Raw genomic sequence first — 27,955 nt, 5'->3', positions numbered from 1 at the left:
TACCTCTTGAGTATGACACAGCATACCAATTAAACACAGACCCTATCAAAATCTAAGTGAGTAGTATTTTACTAATTCGTGTCGATAGAGGTATGCTTGTGTACAGATACTTTCGTCGTAAGGTTATCATCGTTAGTTTTATTTCATTTCTTATAATACAGTGCACAATTTTCGTAAGGTTTCCTTTAGTGTTGTTAAAACAATAGTAAATATGAGAGAGAAATTAATCATCAACGATATATGCGAATTCTCTGATGTTAAAAAATGGCTCTGAGCACTATGGGACTCAACTGCTGAGGTCATTAGTCCCCTAGAACTTAGAACTAGTTAAACCTAACTAACCTAAGGACATCACAAACATCCATGCCCGAGGCAGGATTCGAACCTGCGACCGTAGCGGTCTTGCGGTTCCAGACTGCAGCGCCTTTAACCGCACGGCCACTTCGGCCGGCTCTCTGATGTTACCTATGACAGTCTGACAATGCACATGCAGTTTATTGATTACATGCATGTAGAAAATTTGTTCTGAGTTAAAGCTGTCAATCAAAGTTTGAAGAAGAATAAAATATCACTACCACACGACGGCTAATGTAGAAAATACTTTTCTGAGATATTATGGCACGATGCGCTCTCCCTGCACATCTTCGAGATGCATCTGCTGCCTGCTGTCTATTAAACCTGAATAGGACAAAATGTCACAGTAGTTAGTCCTTTTTCCACATGCGACTACTTTGGGTTGAGAAGTGAAGGGAATTTGTTCAAAGTTCCATTAGATTGATAACTTCAGCAGAGAGCAGAATTGCGTTTTAAAAAATGTAGCACTGAATGTATTCGAACTCGCGACATCTTATCTATGCTACAAGCTGACACGGAACTACAACAGCTCCAGAGCTCGGCAACTATTCCTTCAGAACTTTTGGATTCCACAGCACTGTGAGATTATGCATATGGCCATGTCTTGACTTCTGAGAGACAAACAGTTACAGCTTTTCTTTTGGACTGAACGACGTTTTCTAGTAACAGATAGCGCAATAGAATAGCTCAAGTGAAAAGGAACACTTCTTATTTAAACTTCTGCATCCTACAATGTTGGCAGTTGTGTGTAAGTGGCAGTAACGTGATTTTATTTCTGTGATTACAAAATAGTCGAATGTATGCACTGGGTAGCCGAGGCAGCTAGTTCATGGTGATTCGGTCAACCAAGTAAATGAATTTACTGAACATGCTGCAAATTACTACAGGGAGCCTGTGTGTCAGAATTCTCATCCAGTGTGGCGCAACTGCGTTACGATAGAAAAATGACTCGCAGAGAAGAGGATTTCGTGGTCTGTTGGACGGATGGTAGGTTGTTATACCTATGGTCTGGGTTCGATTCCCACTTCTGTCAATGATTTTAGATAGGGAGAGACAGATTCCATTCTCTCCTGGCTACACCAAGTGAAGGAGATATAATGGCTGCGTGGTCAGAAAATTCACATTAAAGATGATATTCCTTCTTTACCAAGTAGACGGTAGGTTGAACCACAATAAAGTCTGGAGTGGCGACATGTAGAAACTCTACCACCAGTAACCTTTCTTATACTAGTTATTTATTTCAAGTGACGACACAAACGCTATGTATGGTCACAGGACACTTATTCCATCTTTTATTTGAGCTTCTGTATGTCGATAAAATTGGTTCTGAACTGGGAATGCAACTCAGACCGCCCTTAACGCGGAATTTGATCCCTTCGTGGCAATACAGCTCGGATACAATTTGTTGTTTGTTCAAAACTGCAGATTCCTCAACACCTTCATATATTATGCGTGAATGGGATCGAATCCTGGCCCGGCACTAAAGATTTAATTATGTATTATCAAGCTCTAGCATGAGAACACCTGTCTGCTGGTGGATAATAATTTTGATTTTTAATGTATTTTCATTCGCTGTCACACTAACGATATCTGACGTTTTTAACTCCCAGTGAGACACAGAACTATTTGCGAGATGACTGTAAGTTCAAGATGCTATTCTGAGCAGCTGGTGGAGAAAAATTCGGTAGCTGACGTCTCTTTGTGTGTAGTCAACAACGATATGTGTGGGGCTCTATTCCCAGTGAGCGCTGAACTCTTCGTCATATTATTTCAGTTCAAACATGCTCACATGTCACTGCTGGTGCAACAAACCCATATTTAACGTTAGTTTTCTCTAGAATATAACAGCGATAGGTGCCGGGTTGGAGTCCTGGGAAGGAAAAAATTAATTTTTCGTCTCGTCATTTCAGTTATAACATCTAGTTACTGCCGCGAAATTCCGATATGTCACATTTGACTGTGCTTCGATAGCAATCCGATTAGGTTCCGGGTTCGAATCCGTGTCCAACACACAGCTTTACCTCACGGCATTTCAAGTAAGTTACTTGTGAAGAAGCAATATTTAACATCTCTCGTAGTTCGTTAACAGGGACAATAGATGCTGGGTAGGAACTCGCGTCTGTTAAAAATGTTTGCGTTATGCAATTTAAAGTTGATATTTGCTAACTGATACTGTCTAAAATCGAGGTATATCACTCTCTGTATGCCTAATCAGGAATGACTGTTAGTTTCCGTCAGTCACGAAATCTTTGCTTAGTCTGCATGAGCTGGGTTTGAATCCATATGCAGAACATGACGGTTCGTCGTGTCATTTAATGTTCATACATATTCTCAACTAGCTGCTCGTGAATAACTTAAATTTTTAATGTCATTTTGTGTTAAATAGTTCAAATGGCTCTGAGCACCATGGGACTTAACTTCTAAGGTCATCAGTCCCCTAGAACTTAGAACTACTTAAACCTAACTAACCTAAGGACATCACACACATCCATGCCCGAGGCAGGATTCGAACCTGCGACCGTAGCGGTCACGTGGTTCCAGACTGAAGCGTCTAGAACCGCACGGCCACATCGGCCGGCCCCCACCATCTGGTATCAATGCATTACCTTATAATCCATTATATATAATCATTTTCATAGTACACTTGATATTATAGATGAGTAGGACACAAGACAGGACATAGATAATGTCCGTTTGACGTCAACAGTGTGTAACATTTTACTTTTTTGAATAGGACAATGTTCCTCTCCAATAATTTTTAGATTAGTTACAATGAGCTTACGCTGCAAGAGAATTCGCTTGTATTTTTCAATATGTGGTCTGTTGTCGGTTTGAAGGCCTTCCATAACATCGGCAACGTAGTGCAACTCCACCGAGAGCTGTCTGGAGTAGGGTGGGGATAGCAATGTGAAAGTTGCGAGCTGTCGAAGACGATCTTCATATTCCTAATGCGATTAGGACATCGTATACTCTTGACGACGTTTAGCACCTGTGCGGTCAGTCACCCAATTTCAGAATTCATTTTGAGTAATCCTGTTAAATTCCCAAAATATTGTCTTTTTATATTGATGAGTAATATGGATAGTCGTCACGTTCATGTGCCGTCTACAACGCAAATTTAATGTTACTATCCTAGGAACTAACCTGCAATACGTTTTGTATTTCATAATCGGAACTATCTGCATTAACCGTCATCAGAGCAATGTCAGGGAACAGAGTGCAGCAGTGCCTACTTGAGGACCTGCTTGAGTCGTGTTCTAAGGAAAGGGTAGTTGCTGGTTCACATTATATTACACTAGCGAGAAGTACCGACTTTTCCTTTTCTCTGCAAACATCCAGAACTAAATTCAGTAACTAAATGCTAAGAATATATTTTCATTGTGCCAACTCAAAGATATATAGATATGGATATAGATATAGATTTTTATATTTAAAGCCATTCTCGTTCTGCGTTGGAATAAACATCATTCATTATTTGCTTGTTCTTGTTACGATTGTTATTGTCATTCTCTCACTCGCAAGAGTCTTATGCTGATGCTGTATGAATAAATTATGCCATTGGACACAAAGCGGTTTAGTTTTGAGACCTAACCCACGAGGGGGGAAGGCACAGTGGTCTGCTTCAGGAATTCCAAGCAATAAAACACAAAAAACAACCCAGGAAGGGTTCGAACAGCTACTTTCACGCAGAGACATGCATTTGGAATCTGTTCATCGTTACGGGGTCAAACAAGAGGGTAACATTACTGAAACAATGATCGGGCTACTTAGTATATAATAGAGCATACAGATTTCAAGGAGGAAACGTATGAAGACGCAGACTTCCTCGTTATCAATATGTGCGGCATATCTTTCGTGTTAACGAAAGTAAATTCCCGCTTTACCTCTTCTTACGTGTCAAATGAAATGAATGCCATGAGGAATAGAATATTTGTTGACTGCGTCTCTTCTTGCTTCCATCCTTACCAACATATTTCTTCATTCTCGTGGTAATCATGACAATCTATGTGCATGCTGCAAACGATTGCAAGTGGACAAATTCGACATCGAGGTGCAAAGCGTTTGGTATCTTACATTATATTCAATTCGAATAAGATTCCGGTGTATTTTTACTTCGTTTGTATTTTTAGATGATTATGAACGTTACGGAAATTTATCTCACATGCTTTATGTTGAATGAGAAACATTGAATGATCCGTTTTGCTTTCCCTACGTTGAAATGATATAATGTCGGCGTCAACAGCCTTCTTCCACGCCGGAAGCTGAAACTTGTATCATTCTGGATTAATGATAATTGAATGTCTCATATGTATACATAGCCCACAAGGCGACGTCAGAAACCACCAGGGCAGAACGCCGCATAAAAACCAAACGTGCGCGCGCGTCTCCACTCTGAAGAACCGTATCGGAGAATCACGGCAAGCATTTCGCTGAAGAGCTGCCTCGTCAGAGAGCCGAGAAATGGCAGCGTCGTAGCAAGTATTTGTCAACACTCTGATAGTGCATTTACTTCCGGGTGTAGGTCGGCGTTACCTCGCTAAATTCACTTAACATTCGTTTTCCACATCGAAGACTCGTACGATATAATCCACTGCAAGATGACACAATTAGAAAGTATATTTAATTTCTGGACTCCAAGAACGGCGTTCTTCACATAAGTAACACCTGTTTGTGTGTGCATTCGGGAGGACGATGGTGCAATCCCGCGCCCGGCCATCCTGATTTAGGTTTTCAATGATTTCCCTAAATCGCTTCAGGCAAATGCCGGGATGGTTCCTTAGGAAGGGCACGGCCGATTTCCTTCCCCATCCTTCCCTAATCCGAGCTTGTGATCCGTCTCTAATGACATCGTTGTCGACGGGACGTTAAAACAGTAATCTCCACTTCCTCTGTTTCTGTGTTTAAGGTTGCGTTTTGAGGCTCAGGCAACATCGCAGTGACTATAGTCCGCCTCTGGCCGCCAGTGTGTCGTTAGCTCAGAGGTTCCCTTGTGCGTTGCAGTGCTTGTACTATAAGTTCGAATCACGGTAGAAGCCGCTGACTAAAACATTTTATTTTCCATTTTAATTAATGGAGTTGCAAACTGCTAGTAAACATTTCTTATGCGAAATCTGAAGAATGCCTTTAAACATCAATCTTCGTCCGATTTCGACTTAGTAAATTAAGTTAATATCATGGATTTCTGCTTTGCAAATTCCAAGGTGCTTCACTGTAAAATTGGTCCTGAAAAGATTCAAACCGACTGTCAACGATATAAATTTGAGCTTTGTTCGTCATATAGGTCTAACATGTCAGAAGGTTGTTTATGAAGTGCACATGTTCATTAATATAGTTCACATCTTCTAAATTTTTGCAATAGCATTTAACTGTAGACGTTTTCTAACACCGGCGTTAGCAATTCCTTTCCGTTCTCTGAAACCTTCAAAACGACAAATTTATCTGGATTAAATCTGATGACATTAACTATCACTTCCGATCAACAATAAATACTTCATGAACCCATACATGGAACTCCAAATGTGCAGTGTGCCTGCACTGCTACAGAGCATGCATTGCAAGGTATTCACACAGTTTATCGCATAGACTTACCATAAGGAATGAAACAAGAACTGTAATACATTTTACACCACAGACGCTCACTCTGGCTTGACGAAAACATCCAATCATTGACCAAAAGTTGCACAAATAATTAAGTTTGAAAGGAAAAGAAACGAGGTATGAAGCTTTTATAAATTCATCGAATGTAGTGAGGTGGTTTAATTTCGTCCCAGTCTATAAAATTAATTTCGGGCCATACTCAGCTCTTGCCGATTACCCGCCTACTAATCAGGGCGTCTGTCTCCTATGCTTTTGAGCGTGAATGGAAATTGTAGAAATTTTCTGTGGAGCAACATTTAATAATAAAGCGTTTCAAATCATCAAAAGCGATGAGCGGTAGCAGGCGCTTTCGATAAAGAACGGGGGAGTGCAGCGCCGCTGCTGTCGCCACGGCCGCTGCCAGTAGCCAGCAAATGGATCCCGGAGCTTTGCCGCATACGGCGTCCAGAGGAGGACAGTCTGCAGGAAATCTGCCGCAAAATCGTTACTAGATAAAATTTTGATATCGGTGTGTCACAAAGCGAAATAGATTGAATCTGCGCTACCATTACATTCACGTCTTCAGCATTCAGACAGAAGAGGCTATAAAAATATTTTATGCCAGCTGCTCTCGATCCACTGACATTATGAACAGAAACAACGCACGCTACCGCTAGACCACAGGCGTAATCAGCCTAGAGTCTCTCTATCTTGGGACAAGTTTTCCTCCAGGAAGTGCCGCAGTCTACAGTGTTGCCAGATTGTGCAGATAACCGGACTTAGAGAATTAGCGAGTTGGCCAGTTTCTTTGTCCCATGTCGCGATCGGCGCGGATTTAGCCTCTGAAGCGGCCGGCCGCCGGTCAAGTTTTATGTCAAAGAGTGTAGACAGTGAACCATCGCTAGCAAAGACGGCTGAACAACTGGGGCGAGTACTAGGGAGCCTCTCTAGACTAGACGTGCCGTTTGGCGGCGCTCGGTCCGCAATCACTGATAGTGGCGACACGCGACACGTATACTAACGGAATGCGGTCGATTTAAAGGCTACCACCTAGCAAGTGTGGTGTCTGGCGGTGACACCACAATAACTGCAGCAGGGAACGAAAAATGCTATATATACTTTCACTAATGAAATTTTAAATGCTCTGAGTAACCGGAAGTCACCCGTTGGGATTTTTTTGTGATCACTCAAAAGCTTTTGATTGTGTAAATCATGGAATACTTCTAGATAAGCTCAAGTACTGTGACATGAATGGGACACCGCTCAAATGGTTTAAATCATACCTAACTGGAAGAGTGCAGAAAGTTGAAATAAGCAGTTCACATAATCTGCAAAAAACTGGTGATTTCTGAAACTGGGGAACAATCAAGAATGGGGTGCCGCAATATTCGGTCTTGGGTCCTCTGCTGTTCTTAATATATATTAATGGCTTGCCATTCTATATTCACGAAGATGCAAAGCTGATACTTTTTGCCAATGATACAAGTATAGCTATCACACCCAACTGTTAACTGGTGAAATTGTAAACGATGTTTTTCCGAAAATCATTAAGTGGTTCTCTGCAAATGGGCTCTCATTAAACTTTGACAAAACACAGTACATACATTTCCACACAGTAAATGGAATGACACCATTAATAATCATAGACTTCGATCAGAAATCGGTAGCTAACGTAGAATACCCAAAATTTCTAGGTGTATGCATTGATGAGGGGTTGAACTGGAAGAAACACACTGAAGATCTGCTGAAACGTTTGAGTTCAGCTACTTATGGTATTAGGGACATTGCAAATTTTGGCGATATACATCTCAGTAAATTAGCTTACCACGCCTATTTTCATTCTCTGCTTTCGTATGGCATCATATTCTGGAGTAACTCATCATTGAGTAAAAGAGTGTCCATTGCACAAAAGCGTGTAATCAGAATAATTGCTGGAGATCATCCAAGATTATCCTGCAGACACTTATTTAAAGAGCTAGAGATTTTCACTGTAGCCTCACAATATATATATTCACTTATGATATTTGTTATTAACAATCCGAACGAATTCGGAAGTAATAGCAGTGTACATGGCTACAACATTAGGAGAAAGGATGATCTTCACTACTCAAGCTTAAATCTAACTTTGGCTCAGAAGGGGATAAATTATGCAACCGCAAAAGTCTTTGGTCACTTACCTAATAGCATCAAACGCCTCACAGGTAGCCATACAGCATTTGAAAGGAAATTAAAAGAATTTCTTAATGGCACCTCCTTCTACTCGTTAGATGAATTTTTGGATATAGTAAGTGGGTAATTTCTCAAGCCCCCACAAAAAAAAAAATTAAAACTATTAAGTGTCGTGTAATATTTTGTGTAATGTAATATCTTGTATAGACACCTTTTATTAACCTGACACGTTTCACATCATAACGAAGTGTCGTATTCATGATCTATGGAACAAGTACTAATCTAAGCTAATCTAATTTCTAATAGACACATAGTCAGTACATAGAAGAACAAGAGCAAGGAGTGTAAAGGTTTACAATGATCAGTACTACTGATTCTAGTAATACACCAGTTTCTGCAAATGTACTTCGCGCTGGTAGCGTCCTTTCAGTCCATCGACATCAATAAAAGCCAATGAACTGCCTATGCCGCTGCTTGATCTGCTGCTACCGTCGTTGATGGAAAACTGAGCTCATCCAACTGCTTTTATTTCTACCGCTATTAGCACGTATCACTGCAAACATTTATTTTATCTGTAAATACGAACTCTCAGCACTTCTTCTATATGCTGACTACACACATCCATGTCCCTGTCGCAGCCATTAGGAAACCTGTTCACTTTATCTAATTATTTATTAAGAGCATTCTCCTGTTTTATGAATTTATTGATATGCTTTTGTTTATGTTTTTATCAGTTTTAGATCTGATAATTGCTATAAAGCCCAAATCAGAAATCAGTTTTAATAAAGTAGTATCACACTGACTCCTATGATGAATGCAAATCTCACCTGCAGTTCCAAAGGATCTCATTTCGTGAATGAAAGGTGATTCAGCCATACCTACCGATAGGTTTCACGCAACTCCCAACACTTTCAGAGCCCACACACGTGATTTTTTATATTCTCGTGCCCACTATGTGCAAACTGTTAGCCCTAAAAAATAAAATCAGTGAGAAGTTTGTGCAAGAAATTTAATGAAGCTAAATTTGGCACTGGAATACGTTTTCGCTGGAGGACACGGTTTTCCAGATACTCAAGACAAACGCATCTGAAGGTCACATTCGAATACTACGTCCTGAAGGGAAAACGTATCCTAGTATACATTTTAATTACACTGAATTTCCTACAAAAAGGTCCTGTTCATATTTTCTGTAGGACTAATAGTCTGAATGTAGCAGACGACGGAATATGAAAATCTTGTACCTGGTGTTGTGGGTTGCATGAAACCCATCGCTACGGGCAGCTGAATAACCTTGTATCGTGATCACTAAACTAAAATTCAAGCTGACAAAACATTCCTCAATCACCTTACATTTTGTAATAGTGTTGTATGTTTTTCCCCCAAAGCAAATAAACGAGTGGAAGAACTTAACAAGTTTTAACAAATCCGTAATGGCTTAATGAGGTGACTCGATACAACTTACAGGAATCTGAGGAACTGCATGTTTTCCATCAGCTTTACAGATTATTTATTTTATATAGGTTCCGATCGTAGCGACCGTCTTCACAAGATGAAAGATAGCTCTACATTAAATGGATTTGCTGTTCGACTTTCCATTGGCTGGATTGAATTGTTAATCCATGTAATGTGCAGCCTTTCTTCTTCTTGTGAAGATGGTCTCTACGACCAAAACCGGTACAAAAGACATGTGATTTGTATAATGCCAAAGGGTTGCAACAAGATCTAACTTGACCTGGTTTCAACACCGGCTAAGGTTGTCTTCATCAAAAAATGTAAAACAATTACTTGTACTGACAGATGAACTGATTTACGAGAAAAATTGTCTCGTCTGACTGCAGTGACGCCACCTTCAGTGCCTGATTCTTCTCACAGGCCATAACGCCGTATAGTGTGCTACGTACTGTAGCTATAATTTTTACTTATAAATACGACTGTTCTGTCAGTTCGAATACCTGTAGTTTTTATATGGTTTTAAACATGATTTTAAGAAATTGTTTTATATGAGAGTATTTTTCTCGTAAATCTGTTCATCTGTCATTACATGTAATGGTTACTTTTGAATACATTGTGGGAGTGAATAGTGATCAATGTTCTTACAAATATTTACTATCAAAAACAGTCTTGATCACAAATGATTTATTCCGGTGACCGGTTTCGACCACAACTGTGGTCATCCACAGACCAGTAATTAAGAACCTCCTTCTGGTGGTAAATCACGAAAAAAATTTTAAAAAATTGCAATCTACATAGGAACTTCATAGACAATATTTCATAAATATGCACAGCTACTCTGCCCTCCCGATTCATTTTTTTCTTTTTAGTATTGATCTGTAAGAATTAATTATTATGCATCGAGTAATCTATGTAAATTTTACTTTATTTGATGAAGCATGGGGAGACCGTTGTGTAATTGCTTCCTAGTCATGAATTTTAGTGAGTCTGTTGCCAATCCATACAGATTCATAATTGACTGTAATGTTAGTTTGATTGTGTTGTTCCTATGTGCTGTCTGTCCAGCGCGTGATTAAGGGACTGGTTTCAGTTAAGTGTTTCGTACTATCTGGTGAGCTAGTGTTGTTGTAGAATCTTTTCAATGCCCCCATTGTACAGTAAAGTCGGGCTTGAAAGTATTTCTAATGAATGAAAAGTATATATGTACTTCAGTTTAAATTTCCTATGGTATTATGTATTAAGGTCTTTGAAATTTCTTTGAAGTTTCCATTATTTTACTACTCCGGGGGAGTAACGATTTCTATCAGATTTATATTATTGCATCAGAAGGTAACTAATTTGGAAAACTGATTGCAAATGCTTGTCTTGTTTGTTATGCATGTGCTCTGGTACTGTAAGTTCTTGTTGATAGCCGGCTGCTGTGGCCGAACGGTTCTAGGCGCTTCAGTCCGGAACGGCACTGCTGCTACGGTCACAGGTTAGAATCCTGCTTCGGGCTTGGGTGTGTGTGACGTCCTTAGGTTAGTTAGGTTTACGTAGTTCTAAGTCTAGGGGACTGATGACCTCAGATGTTAAAACCCATAGTGCTTAGAGTCATTTGAACCATTTTTCTCGTTGATAAATCAAATTACTTGGATAACAGCTCATTCTTACGCAACCCCAGCAAGACTCAGTTCCCACCTATATCCTGCGCCACAAGTTAATCCATTTTTCATGCATCCATTAAATACACAATAAGTGAGGTGCTTGCTTTAGAAAAAGTATGCTAATGTAGTGTCAAATTAACTGACAATAACAGTAGATGAGTTATGACAAAAAGTTAACGGGAATTTTATTTTTCTTAAAAAATCGTTATTTATTCATCAACGTCAACTTTGTCCCTTTCATTGTAATCCAACTCAGATATAATACACTTCTGCCAGCGCTTATTTTAATCTTGGAAGCACTTCTGGAACTCACTTTTGGTTATGGTGTTCAGCTGCTTCAGCGATTCTGTTTTTATCTCTTCAGTGGTGTCAAAACTACATTCTGTCATGGTTTTCTTAAGTTTCGGTAAAAGTCACAGAGAGCAATGTCCCGCGAAAACGGTAGCTGAGGCAACATAGTGGTTTTTTTTCCAAAAAATATTGACATCATCAGCAACTTTTTTGAAGGTGATTCGGCTATTTTCAAGAATCATTTTCATTACTTCTTCGACACTGTCGTTAGTAATTGATGTGTTATTTCTCCAGGGCGGTCGTCGTTTGCAACTTTTTCTCAATCCTCTTTTAACATTTATACTACTCGTATATTGTCGTCTTACTCACAGTAGATTCACTAAAGTCACAGTCATCGTTTCGTATGCGGTGTTGTACTTTCTCCGTTTTTTTCAAGCAAAATTTAATGCAACTTTTTTTATTCATCTTTTTCAACAATACAAATTTCCCGAGCACTTGAAAACGCGTACAACCTTTTCGACAGTCAACAATAAACAAAATATTCAAAACACCTGAACATGCAACGTACACCAGGAAAACGTTTAAGAAAAAAAATATATATAAAATCGGATGTGTAAAGCCCGACAACTTAAAAAGTTACCGTTACTTCTTATCACACCTCGTATGTGCATTGAAGTTTGCGTATATGCAATTCAAGGGCAGACAAATTCTTTCAGTCGACTATCTGAAAATGTTGAGAGGGCTCATTTAGGACGTTTTAATCTAAAGATTCCGGTAATCTCTGTACCAGTTGTTCTTTGGTTGAAGGGGGAATGAGGAAACACACTACATGACCGCAAGGTTTATTTCTGGATAATGTATCTGTCGAAAGAGTGGCAACGGTGCTTAGGTGCAGCATTTCAGGGAAGCCGGAAGTCAGACTCACTCACTCGTTGAGGTACAAGTGTCCTGGGAGGAACGAACACAGCAGAGTTACCCCGTTCACGGCAGTGTTTGCTGTGAAGGCTATGTGACCTGAGTAACTAAATTTCGGAAGTGCGTCTGGCATTCGGCTGAAATCGGCAACCCATCATGTGTCGTCCTTATCTCGATACATTTGGCATTTGAGCCGAGTGCCCTCACACTTTAATTATGTTTCAGTTGTTACCATATTGTTACTCGTGTGCAATGACAGCTTGTCGTTTAAAGGCGAAGGTTCAATGAATATACACTGAAGCGCCAAAGAAACTGGTATAGGCATACGTATTCAGATAAAGAGGTACGTAAACAGGCAAATGCGGCCCTGCGGTCGGCAACGCCTATATAAGAAAACTAGTGTCTGCTGCATTTGTTAGACAGGTTAGTGTTACTACAATGGCAGTTTATCAAGATCTGAGTGAGTGTGAACGTCGTGTTATACTCGGTGCACAAGCGATGGGACCCAGCATGTCCGGGTTGGCTATGAAGTGTGAATTTTCCCGTACGACCACTCCACGAGTGTACCGTGAATAGCAGGAATACGGCAAAATGTTAAATTTCCGACACAAACGGCAGAAAAAAGATCCTGTAGGAACGGGACCAACGACAACTGAAGAGAATCGTTCAGCGTGGCAGAAGTGCAATCCTTCCGTAAATTGCTGCAGATTTCAATGCTGGGCCATCAAACAAGAGTCATCGATATGGGCTTTCGGAGCCGAAAGCCCACTCGCGTTTCTTTGATTACTGCACGACACAAAGCTTTACGCCTCTCCTGGGCCCGTCAACACCCACATTGAACTGTTGATGACTGGAAACGTGTTGGCTGGTCGGACGGCTCTCGTTTCATATAGTATCTAGCGGATGAGACAGCCTCATGAATCCATGGACCCAGGATGTCAGCAGGGGACTGTTGAAGCTGGTGGAGGCTCTGTAATGGTGTGGGACGTGTGTAGTTGGATGATATGGACCCCTGATACGTCTGGATACGATTCTGACATGTGACGCGTACGTAAGCATGTTGCCAGATCACCTGCATCCATTCTTGTCCATTGTGCATTCCAGCAGGACAATGCTACATCTCACACGTCCAGAATTGCTACAGAGTGACTCCAGGAAGAGTCATATGAGCTTAAACATTTCCACTGGCCACCAGGCATGAACATTATTGAGCATATCTGGGATGCCTTGCAACACGCTGTTCAGAAGAGATCTCCACCGCCTCGTACTCTTACGGATTTATGGTCAGTCCTACAGGATTCTCTCCACCACTAGTTCAGACATTAGTCGAGTCATATCACGTCGTGTTGCAGCACTTCTGCATGTTCTCGGCGGCCCTGCACGTTATTAGGCAGGTATACCAGTTTCTTTGGCTCTTCAGTGTATAAGAGTGCGCAATGTAACGAGTTCCTTGTATTTCGCAGTTTCAGTCTGAGTCCAAAACGAAAGATGGAACTACTGCGAGTGAAACATCCAGTAATGGCACTTATATTCTCTTTTGTCACAAATATTTGACCGTTTTTTTTTTTGTCGAAAATGTAGCAGTTTCCAAAAGTGTGGTTACACAGGAATTTATGAGTACAGATTAATTAATATGTTGATTTGTTTTTATTCAATCGAATTTTTATACTGTTCACATATTGTAAACACCTTCTAAGTTTTCGCCCTAATTAATGCCCTATAAGCACGGACTTTTTCGAATGTACTTCTGGCGAAAAAGCGATTCTGGTAGCTGGAGTCTTAACGTTTTGTTAATAATAGGTTTTGCGTCCTTGTGGAGATATTTCCATAGCAACTTTCATTCTGAACAAATATATCTTTATAATATAACTAAACGAGAAGCCAAATACCAACTTTCATAAATTTACCTTTAAAATATTTTTAATATAACGAAATATTTTCTTAAGAAAATTTGTCACGCGTTGCATTCCTTTAGCGGTAGAATTTCCAGAAACACTGAAGCATATTTTTTTTTTTGCTAACCTAGAAGTAAAATTCCAGCTGTCTTTGGTAATTATTTATTTTCAAAAAGGCTTCCTCCCATTATTTTACCCCCTTAGCAGTTGAATTTCCAAAAATGAGGAAACAAGTATTTTTTATTTTTTGACTGAGAAACCAAATACTAGTTTTCGTAGTTCCAGCCTCAAAATTTTCTTAATAGCTACATACTTTCAAAAAGCCTTTCATCACTTATTTCACCTCCTTAGACCTTAGGAGTGTAATTTCGGAACAATCTCTTGTTAAACGAGACTACAGTACAAGACCCACACACTCTCCAAACTTCAAGTTTCTATCCTTTGTGGTTCGGGTTGGGCGATCATTCAGCAGATCATTGCATACATTCTCGCCTTCAGAAATATTTGACCTTTTGTTTTCGAGTATGTCGCAATTTCCAAAGGCGTGGTTAGGCAGGAACCTAAGCATACACATTTATTTTCTGCGAGTAAGATGAGGGACAATCATGTTTTTATTGTAGTTTTGCTTGTCACCAATATTTTGCTGTTTATTCGGAATACGTAGCGGTTTTCTAGGGTATTGTTAGTTAGGAACCCAACAGCACAGCTTAAATTTCTGCAAAATGAGACGGAGTAACAGTCATGTTCATAGTCTACCTTGTCACAAATACTCAGCTGCGGTCGAACGTTTAGTAAATTTTTCGGTCAAGACAAAGACTGCACCACACGAGAGAGGGGCTACATTTGACTACTCGCTGTAGTTAGCTTACACGTCGGGGGAAGAACTGAAGGTTCCATAGTTCCCTATTACTGCGACTAGGTTCCAGGAGGCTCTAAGGCCCTATGAGCTACTACAGTTTTCCTTATTAGTAGCTAATATTTCACTTCTTTGAAGTAATTTCAGATACTTTTTGCTGATATCGCTACATTCCAGTGTTACAGACGAAAGATGTCGGAAGAGTTTTTCATTTAATTCGATTTATTATTGTGCATTTTTCGCCATGACATCCCTAATAGATCGCCCATCCATTGAACGGACACTGGGTCTTCAGGAAATGAAGACTAAGAGGGGCATTACGAGTCACAGCGCCGTTATTTACATTTATCATTGTAAGGAGGATTACTGTTAAAGGTACCCAAAAGCCATCCATTTTATGCATTTAACTAAGCAAAGAGGTGTTATGTGACTTTGCACGTCATATAAAATCAAACAGCACATTAACTATTCATAAACAAGGAGCTATCCCACACAGTTTAATTTCAGTAGTAAAACAGTCTATTAATTTCCTTAAGGATTAATAAAGTCTTTCAAGAGAAACAGCAACAAATATCAAAAACAGAGGAAATAATTGTAAGTCCTGCAATGTTGACGGTATTATGCTCATAATATTCATACTGGCTGACAGAATGTAAGTTCAAGCCTATTGTATTCTTACAATAATAATTTATGTAAGTATATTATATAATTGTGTCTGTAAGTAAATTAACTCGATGCAATAAAAGCTCTTTCTCTCTCTCTCTCTCTCTCTGTTGTGAAAAGCAGAGAAATTCTATTATTCAGGTTTAATAAATAACCATTGAATCCTCTCTCCGTCCATTCAAGTCCATTCTGAATTCCTTTGTTTTACATAAACATGATTTCACATGTACAGCGAAGCTGTGCTGCATCAGAGCTGAATGCGCTGATCATAGTTCATTAGCAAAAGCGTTCACTTTGCAGTTTTCGTAGAAGATGATCGGTTGTTAATTAGCTGTGGTTATAAAGTGTAATTGCATAATCAAGTCATTTGCTTAAAAATCAAAGACCATGGTACAAGTTCAATCTAACTCGTCATACTTCACACATCCCCATAACTTGCGTAAACTTAGATATTCAAATATGAAACCTAGGATTCAGGAAAAAGTAAGAAAATCGCTGAATACGTACCTGAAGTTTAATAACGTATGTATCTGAGCATCAGTCGTAAATAGTTCCTAACAATTTTAGTCACAATATTGTTCAAAAGTCTTCCACTGAAGACATAATTCTCTCAGTTACAACCGGCCGCTGTGGCAGAGCGGTTCTAGGCGCTTCAGTCCGGAACCACGCGGCTGCTGCGGTCGCGGTTCGAATCCTGCCTCGGACGTGGATGTGTGTGATGTCCTTAGGTTAGTAAGGTTTAAGTAGTGCTAAGTCTAGGGGACTGATAACCTCAGATGTTAAGTCCCATAGTGTTTAGAGCCATTTGAACCATTTGAATCTCAGTTACAAAATTATTTAGACAGCTGCCAACAGTAGTATATTCTGCCGAATGCGTTCAGTATATCCACTGAAGCTCAGACCATAGCAACCTTAATTCATTACAGTTCTCATCATCCGTTTTCCGGATAGTGCAAAACTCTATTTTAAACGTTTGTGGTAGGTGAGTGTTGGGCGCCGTGGTGTAGTGTATCATTAAGTAAAGTTAAGTGTTCACAGAACTTCTACAAAATTCATAGCTTCTTTAAACATGGAATAATGCGTGAACTTAAATATATTCGGAAAACAGGTCACAGAAAAGGTGATAGTGTAAATCCTTAACAATTGTACAAAGTTCCCACAAAAGTTATTGAATTGCCAAATAGCTGTCCAATCTCTGTCACTTGGCTATCTCAAATCAACTTGAACAGACGTACATGCACACGTTATTTATACGTAATAAGTACATTCAGAGAGAAGTACAGCTCGTCACTGGTCTTTTACCGACCTCACAGGATAGCCTGGGGGAAATGGTTTATCCATACAGAATGTAAATACAGATGACGCACATACACACTTAGCACTTAATACAAACACAATATATTTAACTATGAAGTATCGTCTTTCCTCGTCTTTTCAATGGTAGTTTCAGAAAATGCTTCAGTTACAACAATTTCAAATGACTTGCAACTTTAGTGATGGGAAGTTAAACAACTAACAAAGCAAGTTAACAACTATACACACGGCATACTGGAAATTACGACAAGCTTATGAGTATAGCATCCTACGCTCATTATGAGTGTAATGTAAGGGATTCTTGGCTCTCACACATTTGCATAAATGGCTGTAATTAAAATATGTTATAATTTAGGCCGTGTACTTAGCGATGCAAACCAATCAATGGCTCTAGCTTACTCTGTTAGCCATCGTCTGACACAATGACTGTAATCGTTGCTCAGTGCATTAACTAGTTATTAACTTTTAAACTGTTACCAATTAATGTTCATCGTGCCGACGTAGCTTCTGTACGTTTTGTAGCAACAAATAGAGTTTTCATGCGAGAATGCACAAGTCTCACTGTCACAAGCACTCTAGTGTATCTGGATCCTTAGTAAAATGTTCCTACGATTTATTACTTAATTTCGGAACTATTTGGGTGTAGCCATTTCTTCCATAGGTTGACATCTTTGCCGACTTCATCTTTCCCAGTGCTCCGTGAAAGCCCAGGCGATGAGCTTTTACGTTAAGCGGCCGGTAACAATTACGCCCCCTGACAGGTCATCCCTCACATTTACCAAAACACGTCCTCTGACAGCTCGACGATGGGTGTCATCTTAAGTGGCCTCCGCATGTTCGGTACTGTTGACACAGTTATGTTTTGTCAGTACATTATGCGGAAATGCGAAACCAAGAACGGCACAATAATATTGCGCATTATTTATGTCCGGTAATAGCCAGTTAGAATACGAACTTGATGGCGAAAATATCGGCGTCCGACGATGTGCAAATCAAATGGGATGCTTACCTTGCGAAACATAAACGGAAACAGAGCTAAAACGCTTCCAGTGAATATTTTATTGGACCAGGAGCTCATTCATGGCAGCTTACAGTAGCTTCGTAAACTTTAACAACAACTAATTACAGTTTAAACAAATGAACTGTGTAATTTATCTTGTGTATGTGCTGTTAGATATTTATTTCTCTGCTGTAACAACTATTGCATACAGAATGAAACTATTAGTTCCTGATTACGTATTGAAAACTTACATAATAGAAACTCTGTGCTGTAACATTTGTTGCAAGATAAATAAATACGTATACTCACTGGACAGCTGATCTGACCTTATTTGTTAATTCTGAGAAATGCTACAAGCAAAATACACCTTTCTGCTCACTGTCATGACACCATGATCACTGCTCACTGTCATGACACCATGATCATTAGTTTTTTTTTCTATTGTAGACAGCGAGGTATCAAGTACTTCCTGATCAGAAATTTAATTTATCTATGTAGCGGATTATACTTTCATATAGGGAAACTGAAGGCAATAAAGCTGCGTATTAAGTTAAATGTCTCTGATGCTGCATAGAGATACATAAAAAATCTACGTTTTAATGAGCTGTGCCCTATGCCTCCCTTATGCATTCCTTTTAAAATAACTGGTCTATGTTTAGTATTATTTTAGATAGAGATTTTGATGTAGGAAAGAGGAAAATGGTTCAAATGGCTCTGAGCACTATGGGGCTTAACTACTGAGGTCATCAGTCCCCTAGAACTTAGAACTACTTAAACCTAACTAACCTAAGGACATCACACACATCCATGCCCGAAGCTGGATTCGAACCTGCGACCGTAACGGGCGCGCGGTTCCAGACTGTAGCGCCTAGAACCGCTCGTCCACTCCGGCCGGCTAGGAAAGAGAAATTAAGTGTTTGTAGGGAGTAGTGAAGCTCACGTATATGATACACAATGTAACACACATTAGTCAAAAATGAAAAATGCATAATTCTAACCAATAATAGAAGTGACACATTAAACAATTATAAAAACAATTCAAATATTAAGCGTACAGTGAACTTCTAATTCACTCCCTTTCAAGTTCAGCGCAGACATAGTCGCACAATTTGCATAGCCCTCATTTCCTTTACAGATCCATTATCCCATGTTCCATGATACCATATTTTACATTTTGTGCACTGAGTCCAGTCCTTCTTGCTCCTTCTGTCGTGGAAGTAGCCACCACAGAAATTGCAGTACAGTTCCTTATTACAGGACTTGTAGTGCGCTTTGGTTGAGGTTCTATTGCGAGCATTTCCAAGGTCCAATGTTAATGCTGCTGATGAATCTCTATTAAACAATTCTCTGTTGGGAACTGTTGTCTTGGCATTAATCGACCTTCTGTTGATAGCTTTCCTTTTTGTACTTGGCATTGCCATTAGCTGTTCAACTGGAGTCTTCCCTTTGAGCTGGCAAGCTGACTTCTGAAATCGGTCTGTGAGATACAGAATTCGTGCAAATGAAGTTTCTGAGAAAACATTTCGGTTGTATGGATTAACGCCAGTTGCCCTAAACCTAGAACTAGCATTAGCAGGAGTTGCAGCTCGGTACTGCGCTTCAGAAAACTGTAACTTTCCAAGTGATTGTACTGGAGTCTAACGACGGGAACCATGAAGAGTCTCGTTCCAGTAGACTTTAGACAGTAGACTTTATACAGTAGACTTTAGACTTGATGAAACTCTTATCCAGAGGCTGGAGCTCATGTCTGGATAGGCTGGAAGACAGATAATCTTCTACATTCAGTACACAGACATCCATATGAGTTCTATGGCCGTCCACGGTGAGCAAACATTTTCCAGAAGACAGACAGTGGTCGAAATGTCTCAGAAACGAGCAGGAAAAGTCTGTAGTGACTTAGCCCTTTTGTATCATAGAAAACGTGCTGCCGGTTGGAAAGTCATCTCCGATTTCTTTTTCTGTATAGATATCTCTGTAAAGGACCACGGACGGTATCCACATACCAGCAGCATTACAACATCCAACAGCTGTAACCGTTTATACATATATTGCCACGTGCACTCTTTTACTGCCTTTTCGAGCGAGAACGTTGTCGGTATAACTGAAAATTAACTCAAGACCAGTTTCAGACAAACTATAAATTTCATGTGACAACAGTTCGGTTTAGTTGTAGATCGAAGGCCAAAGATCAGGAAAGTGCTTCACTTTCTGCGTGATAAATCGCATAGGCCGGTCATAATTTTCACCCTCCCTGAGAAGAATGTCCAGATATTGTAAGCCAATATCTTCCGGCATAATCGTCAGACAAAGGCTGTGCTGATTTCAGCTGCCTTCTTGCACAGAAGTTTTTTGGTGACATCAAAACCAATTTCCTGCAGCTTAACAAATCTTTCCTTCAGTTTTTGAATGTTCGGATTCAACATAGCATTACGGCCAGGTTTCCTAGCTGGCGTCCTCCCTTCATCCTTGTTCAGCCAGTCCCAAAGAGTTGGTGGGATGTTAAAGGCCCTTGCAGCCGTAGAAACAGTAATTCCAGATCTAACAGCTCCAATGACCTTTCGTGATCCTCAGTAGTTCACAGACACAAGGATTCTCCATATCGTCACATAGGTGAGAAAAATACAGCAATGACGTCTATTACATGCAGGTATCTTATTAAAGTTTTTATCAAATGTAGTTAAAAGTATTTAAATACTTTAAAATCTATTCACGTGGTTTAATAAACGAAAGACTGCATTGTAATCACACAGTAATCGATATATTAAATACGAAAGCCATTAGAAATTTATACATATCTCCTTTAATTCGCGGAATATATTCAGCATCTATAGAAAGCAGACTTTTAGCACGAAATCTCACCTTGATGGCCGTCCAACTCACACTCAGGTTGCTATTGCTGCAAGGAGGTTACAAGCATGCTGGGAGGCTTCACCCTCTGTTATTCTTTACTTACACAGCTCTGCCATTGTCGGAATATTTCCAAACTAGCCATTAAACTGCACATGGCGTTGAAACCTACACGGTATTATTACCTTCAGTTATCCTACATATTCCGACCCATTTCCTAATATCTTGTTATTTACTTTTTTCAGTGCTATGCTGAAATTCGTTCATAGCGAAATGAATTTGGCTGAACCTCGGCAGGAACTACCCTTACACGGTCCAATGTATTGCAAAATATTTTGAACGAGCGTTAACGCTTATAAATTTCAGCAGTTTTTTTCAAGAAAACGTCAGTACCGACTCAGACAGTTAATGTTATTTCGTAAAACTCAGTATTGCGCAATGAATATTGAGTGCGCGACGGCCCATTTATATGTCGATGAATATTAGGTAGAATCTTGGCATCTGAATGTTACATTTGGAAACAAGCATCACGTACACGGTGCCAAAGTAGTCATTTCTGGATGACAGAGCTCATGTTCCACCTCTCTGTTTCTTTTTGTGTGCTTGTTTTCTTACATATTATTTCTAAGGATTCTTCATTTCGTATTCTATCTCTCAATTTAATTTTTAACATTATTTAGTGTCATCAAAGTTAAAGTCTCACCTCTATCTTATTCTCCAGTTTTCGTAGAACCCGTATAACGCTTCTGTAGGTAAATATACTCCAAATGTATTCGTCTGTTGTTTCAGGTGCTTCATCTGTGAAGTGCTAAGATGTTCTTTCAGGAAAACTTATAGTGAAATATCTAGATCAGGAAAAGATATAGTCTTGTAGTTGTGGAAAGCTTTCGTCTTCCTCTTCCTTCACAGATAGGTGATTTCTAATTTTCCTCTCAATAAGATCCCGCCGTCTCTTCCGTGTTCTTCCGATCTGTCTTGTTCCTCTAAGTCTGTAAACCAGAATTGGATTTGGGAGCCTATTTTCAGACATTCTATCTACTTACTCCCGCCATCACTTTGTGTATTTAAACATTTTCTTGTGCAGTGAATCAACATGTAATTCCCTTCTAACACCATTTTTGAACCGATCTTCTCTGGTACAACCTATAACACTATGGTGGTACCTTATTTCTACAACCTGCATCCTACTCATGTCGTCTTGCGTGGGAACGCATTCTTAAGAGCATAGGTGGTACTGCCGTGACTTCGTAACACATCATCTATGTCTCCTTTGACTTTTATTACGTTTGTTTTTATTCAATTATTTTGTGTGTATTTCTAATTGTTCCAGGATTTCCGTTAAATTTGATGATCTTTTAATCAATTTCATTGTTGAAATTTCGTCCTATGTCACAGCCGAGATACTGAAAGTGGGTTACCTGTTCAGTACTTCATTATTTATTGTAATTCTATACCTTATGGACAATTTTTTCTTAAATACCATAACCTTTGTTTTATTGGTGGTGATATTCATATTTTGTTTTTAATGAATGCTGTCATTTTCCAGCGTTAAACTTAGAACATCACGCGCCTACACAAATACTGAATCCAGTAGCAGCTGGCCTGAGCTTTTTTCACTCACTACTCTCATACACAACTTTCATCGGTCTTACACGAAAACCCATCCATAGCTTGCTAGGTTTGCTATATGAGCCACTTACCCTACTCATACTGTAGACGGAATAGTAACGGTTCTGGAGATCACGTTAGCGAAAGTAGTACACTGTCTAATATTCCTACTGTCATGTCACAATGATATTTAAGGCCTACATCCACATAACTATAGTTAGAAATTGTGCTTGTAAGTTCTTCTTTCTCATTCCACGGCTTTTTCAGTCCACTGAAATAAGCATTGTTTGCTAATACGGTTTAATAAGCCATCATTGGATGCACAACCACAAGCAAGGAATTTATGATATCTGACCCACGTGAGTGGTTTCGCTGTATGTTATTAATGTTGTTGTCCGTTGGAGATATGGCCAATACTGACAACTTGGGCTCACACGAATTACATTAAATTCTCACTGAAATACACCTCGTCGCTAAAGGAATGTTATTTGGGTATGTTTAATTACGCAGTGGGGAACCTCATTTCTCGCATAGCCGTTTCATCCAGCAGCTTACTGACGGACACCCAGTACCCTACCCAAAATGTATAATGTAAAGACAAATTCACACGTAATAAAGAGTGCCATAATTATTTTGATATAGCACCTATGTTCGCACATCTCCTTAATTAAATACCTTCACAGTATCATAAATGCGATCGACTAGTTCAAAAACTAATGTAAGAAGCCCTCTACGAGAAAGATTTCTTCAGGAGATACACGAAGCTGCTATGGCACGTGTACATTTCCACATAGTCAACATGTCCTAAAAGCACAAGTTCATTCAGTAAACCAGTCTGTCGAAACTGTCAGAGTCCAGGTTTAAGAGTCACTTACATTCAGCGTTTACAGTATCGGTATCGGTTCTGTAATGCTGCCTGGCAAGTTGCTTATTAAACAGTCAGATGAGAATAGGTTGGTGCGAGATCCGGCCAATTCATCAGAAGCTTCGGAACAAACTACGTGAAACCGAGGCAGTGAGCGGCTGAAGGCTGTCCTGCAACACCATGATAGACTTCGAAAGCAATCCTCGTCGCTTGCTCCGAATCTTCAGCAGCTGTTCCAGAGTGGGAAGAAAACTGACAGCACTCATGATCTCCCCATGGCTGAGCAAATCAACCAGCATCATACCCTACATGTCTCAAAAGACTGTGGTTACAAATTTCTTCGCATATACTATTCTTTCTATAGGGAAAAACGGAATGTGTAAGGAGAAGTGTGTCTTTACCAGACTGATACTTACTTTATCTCAGTTATAATATTATGCGCCCATATTGCGTGCCCCATGACGATACTTTCAACCTGATACTGTATTGTATGATCAGAGTGAAGAAGTTTGGATGTCCCCATTCTCACTAAGAGTTTGTGCGATATCCAGTGAGGAAACGTCATCAGTTATTCCAGTGTGTTGCGCACGATATCAGCTAAGTAGGATTTTTTTCATAATTTGTTTTATTTAAACATAAGCTGGTGATAAAAAAGTTCACGTTTGAAGGCGTTGCGGCAGCGTTTGTGCAACGCAGAGCGATTCCGATCCGGATACATAAGCACAGAAAGGGAGTACCGTGGCATTTGTGTCTTTCTGACGTGTGCACTGCAAATTCGGAAACGTGAACAATAGCGACATTATTACCAAATGCACAGAAAATAAACAATTTTTTCAGCCTTCAGTTGCAAGGTAAAAAAAAATTACCTTGCAACTGAAGGCTGAAAAAATTGTTTGTTTTCTGTACATTTCACAATTGCTGACAAGCTGCAATATGTTATAGATTTGTAAATCACCAAATGCGTCCAAATAGGATCAACACGCTGTTATTCTGTTTTTGGCTGATGAAGGAAAAACACCGGTAGACAACTATGGAAGAATGAAGAATGTGTATGGAGCATCCTGTCTGTCGAAAACCACCGTTATGGAATGATGTGAAAACTTCCGTGCTGCTACTTTCTGATAACGCACGTCGCCATACCGCAAATGTCGTAATAGGAAAGTTACTACAAAGCGCGTGGGAGACGCTCGAGCACACACCCTACACACATGTGACAAAACTCTTCAGACAGAGATAGGCATACACACAAATGGCAGCAGTGTGGCGTACACGAGGTATGGAATGGTAGAGCATTAGCTGAGCTGTCATTTGTACCCAGGTAATTCTCTTGGAAAGCTTTCCGAAGTGATTATGGCCTTTGAACACGAACAGTAGCCGGATCTAGGGGAATGCGACATTTCATTTCGGAAATCGATAGGGAATTCAGTATCTCGACACCCACAGCGTCAGGAGTGTGCCGAGATTATCACATGTCGGACATTACCTTTCACCATGGACAACGTAGTGGCAGACGCCCTTCGTTTCACGACCGAAAGCAGTGGCGTTTGAATAGAGTCGTCGGTGCTGATAGGCAAGCAACACTGTGTGAAATAACAACAGAGATCAAGGTGGGACGTACGACAAAGCTACCCTTTAGGACAGGGCCGCAAATTTGGCGTTGATGGGATATGGCAGCAGGCGAATGATGAGAGTACCTTTGCTAACATCACAACAGCGCATGCAGAGCGTCTCGTGGGCTCATGACGATATCGACTGCACCCTCGACGACTGCAGAACCGTGGCCTGTTCAGATGAGTCCCGATTTCAGTTGGTAAAGGTTGGTGGTAGGGTTCCAGTGTGGCGCAGACCGAACGTAGCCGCGGACCCAAGTTGTCAACGAGGCACTGTGCAAGCTGACGTGGGCTCATAATGGTGCGGGTTGTGTTTACATAGAATGGACTGCGTAGACTGGATGTTCGGCTACTTGGAGACCATTTTCAACCATTAATAGACGTCATGTTTCCAAATTACGGTGGAATTTTTGTGGATGACAACGTGCCATGGCGCCGAGCCACCACTGCTCGCTGTTGATCTGAAGAACGTTCTGGACAATTCGAGGGAACGGTTTTGCTACGCAGGTCACCTGTCACGAATCCCATAGAACAGGTACGAAACATGCGAGGGTAAGTCAAATATTATCCGCAATTTAGTTATATTTTTGTTTATTTTGGTAGTACTGTCGTTTCACGTTGATGACGCCTTCTTTGTTTATTTGTTGTTATATCATTGCAATTTTCAAACTACTAGGTTAGTTCCGTTATCACTGCCGTGCTCTTAATCATGGCCGCTCCGTTGTCTATTTGCACCAAAGAAGGGCAACTTTCAGTGATCCGTTTTTTGTGGTCGGAAGGCGTATCGGCGGCCGAAATTCATCGACGACTTTCGGTACAGTACGGGAACAGTGTTTTGCCACAAATGAGTGTCTACGAATGAACTGAAAAATTCCGAAATGGTCGCAAAAGTGTTACGCACGATGAAGGAGCCGGACGACCATTCACCGCCGCAAATGAAGAAACCATTGAGCGTTCACGTGAAATGATTCTCTTAGACAGACGAAGTGGCACATCGTCTGCAAATTAGTCACGGTTCTGCCTGCGTAATCATCCACAACAGACTTGGATTTCATAAAGTTTGTGCAAGATAGGTCCCAAAACAATTCACACAGATGCATAAACAAGCGCGCTTGGACATCTGCAAAAAAAATTTGGATCGCTGTGGTAACGAAAGGGACAATTTCTTAGACAGGATCATTACTGGTGACGAAACATGGATCCATCATTACGAGCCGGAGAGTAAACGGCAGAGTATGGAATGGAAACATCCAAATTTGGCGTACAAGAAAGACTTCAAGACCCAACCGTCCGCAGGAAAACTGATGCCTACGGTTTTTTTCGACGCACAAGGCCCAGTACAGGAACATTATGGGGAAAGGGGCACAACAATAAACAGTGTACGTTACAGTGAGGTGCTTACTGCCAGGCTTAAGCCTGTAATTAGAAGCAAACGCAGAAGATTGCTGTCAAAAGGTGTTCTGTTGCACGAAAATGCACGTCCACATACTGCTGCCCACACTGCTGAAACGCTCCAGAAACACAAATTTGAAGTATTGAATCATGCTCCATACAGTCCCGATCTTGCCCCTTCGGACCATCACTTGTTTGGTCCACTCAGACGGGAATTAAGGGGCCGTCGATTTGCCTCGGACGAAGCAGTGAAAGAAGCGGTGCGTTGCTGACTCGCAGCTCAACCGAGAACCTTCTTTTATGAGGGCATCAGGAAGCTTGTACAATATGGACCAAGTGCGTTGAAACGCAAGGAGACCATGTCGAAAAATGATGTTCTTGTAAGTTTCCTATTTGATTACAATAAAATTTTGTAACTACTTTGCCGATAAGAATTGAGAGGTCGGTTCGTGCACCAAATCCTACACTGGCAACACTTCCGTAATTATGGACGGCTATAGAGGCATAACAGCTGAATATTTCTGCGGTAGATTTCCAACGACATGTTGAGTCCATGCCACGTCGAGTTTGTCCACTACACCGGGCACGAGGAGGTCCAAAATGATACTGGGAAGTATCCCATGACTTTTGTCACCTCAGTGTGTAGCCCTGACTGTCGTCGTGCAAATATCTCGCACTCAGTCCTTTAAAAAAAGGTCTTGAAATATCGACGATGCCTGTAGGACGAGGATGTGCAGCGGGCAGCTACAGACTCCTTCACACGGCTGGACACGGTGATGTACCAAAAGGATGTCTTCCCGCCGGTTCGTTGGGGGGATGATTGCCCCAGTGCTCATGGCGATTTTGCCTGGTTGACATACTGATTGCAGACTTTACGGCCTTCAATCGGATCACCTCTTATATATTACGTCTTTTAGATTTATTGGTCGTGTATGATGTTATACCTTTCCTTTCAACCAAGTTTAGTAGATACTTACTTTTAAAATAGATTATTATTTATCTGTCACTGGACATAGTACCTTAGTGTTTGATCAACCTCACAAGAATGCGACGATTTGCTTGGATGAGCCTTTCGATACGACAAACGTCACCTTAAGTAGACGCGCTTGGCCGTCCTGATCTTTCGCGTCTCGCTCATCTGTTCTGCCTTTATCAACGAAACCACACCAGTTTCAGTCAGTGCTGTGAATTTGTAATTGGACATAAGTTTTGTTTCGTGCCCTGCCCAGCCAGCCGTGTTAATGCTGCACTCACCCTAGCGCTGGGATAGGGGGAGAGGGCGTTGGCGTTGGGGTGGCTGCTGGCTCTGGTTCCAGCCTGTTAAGTGTAGAGCAAAGACACAACCTCGGGCTGACCACCAATCAAGCCGGTAGCTTTGACGGGTCAGCATGAGAGCCATATAGAGCAGTCTGACCTCGGACAGCGAGCGGCGCTCCGTGGTTAACTAAATAACTGAGTGGCAAGGGAAGGCTGCTCCGAGCGTCTTTTTCTTTTATTTCTT

The sequence above is a fragment of the Schistocerca cancellata genome, chromosome 7 (assembly GCF_023864275.1).
Source record: "Schistocerca cancellata isolate TAMUIC-IGC-003103 chromosome 7, iqSchCanc2.1, whole genome shotgun sequence".
Classification (NCBI taxonomy): Eukaryota; Metazoa; Arthropoda; class Insecta; order Orthoptera; family Acrididae; genus Schistocerca; species Schistocerca cancellata.
The sequence above is the reverse complement of the archived record's forward strand: the minus strand, read 5'-3'. Positions refer to the sequence as shown.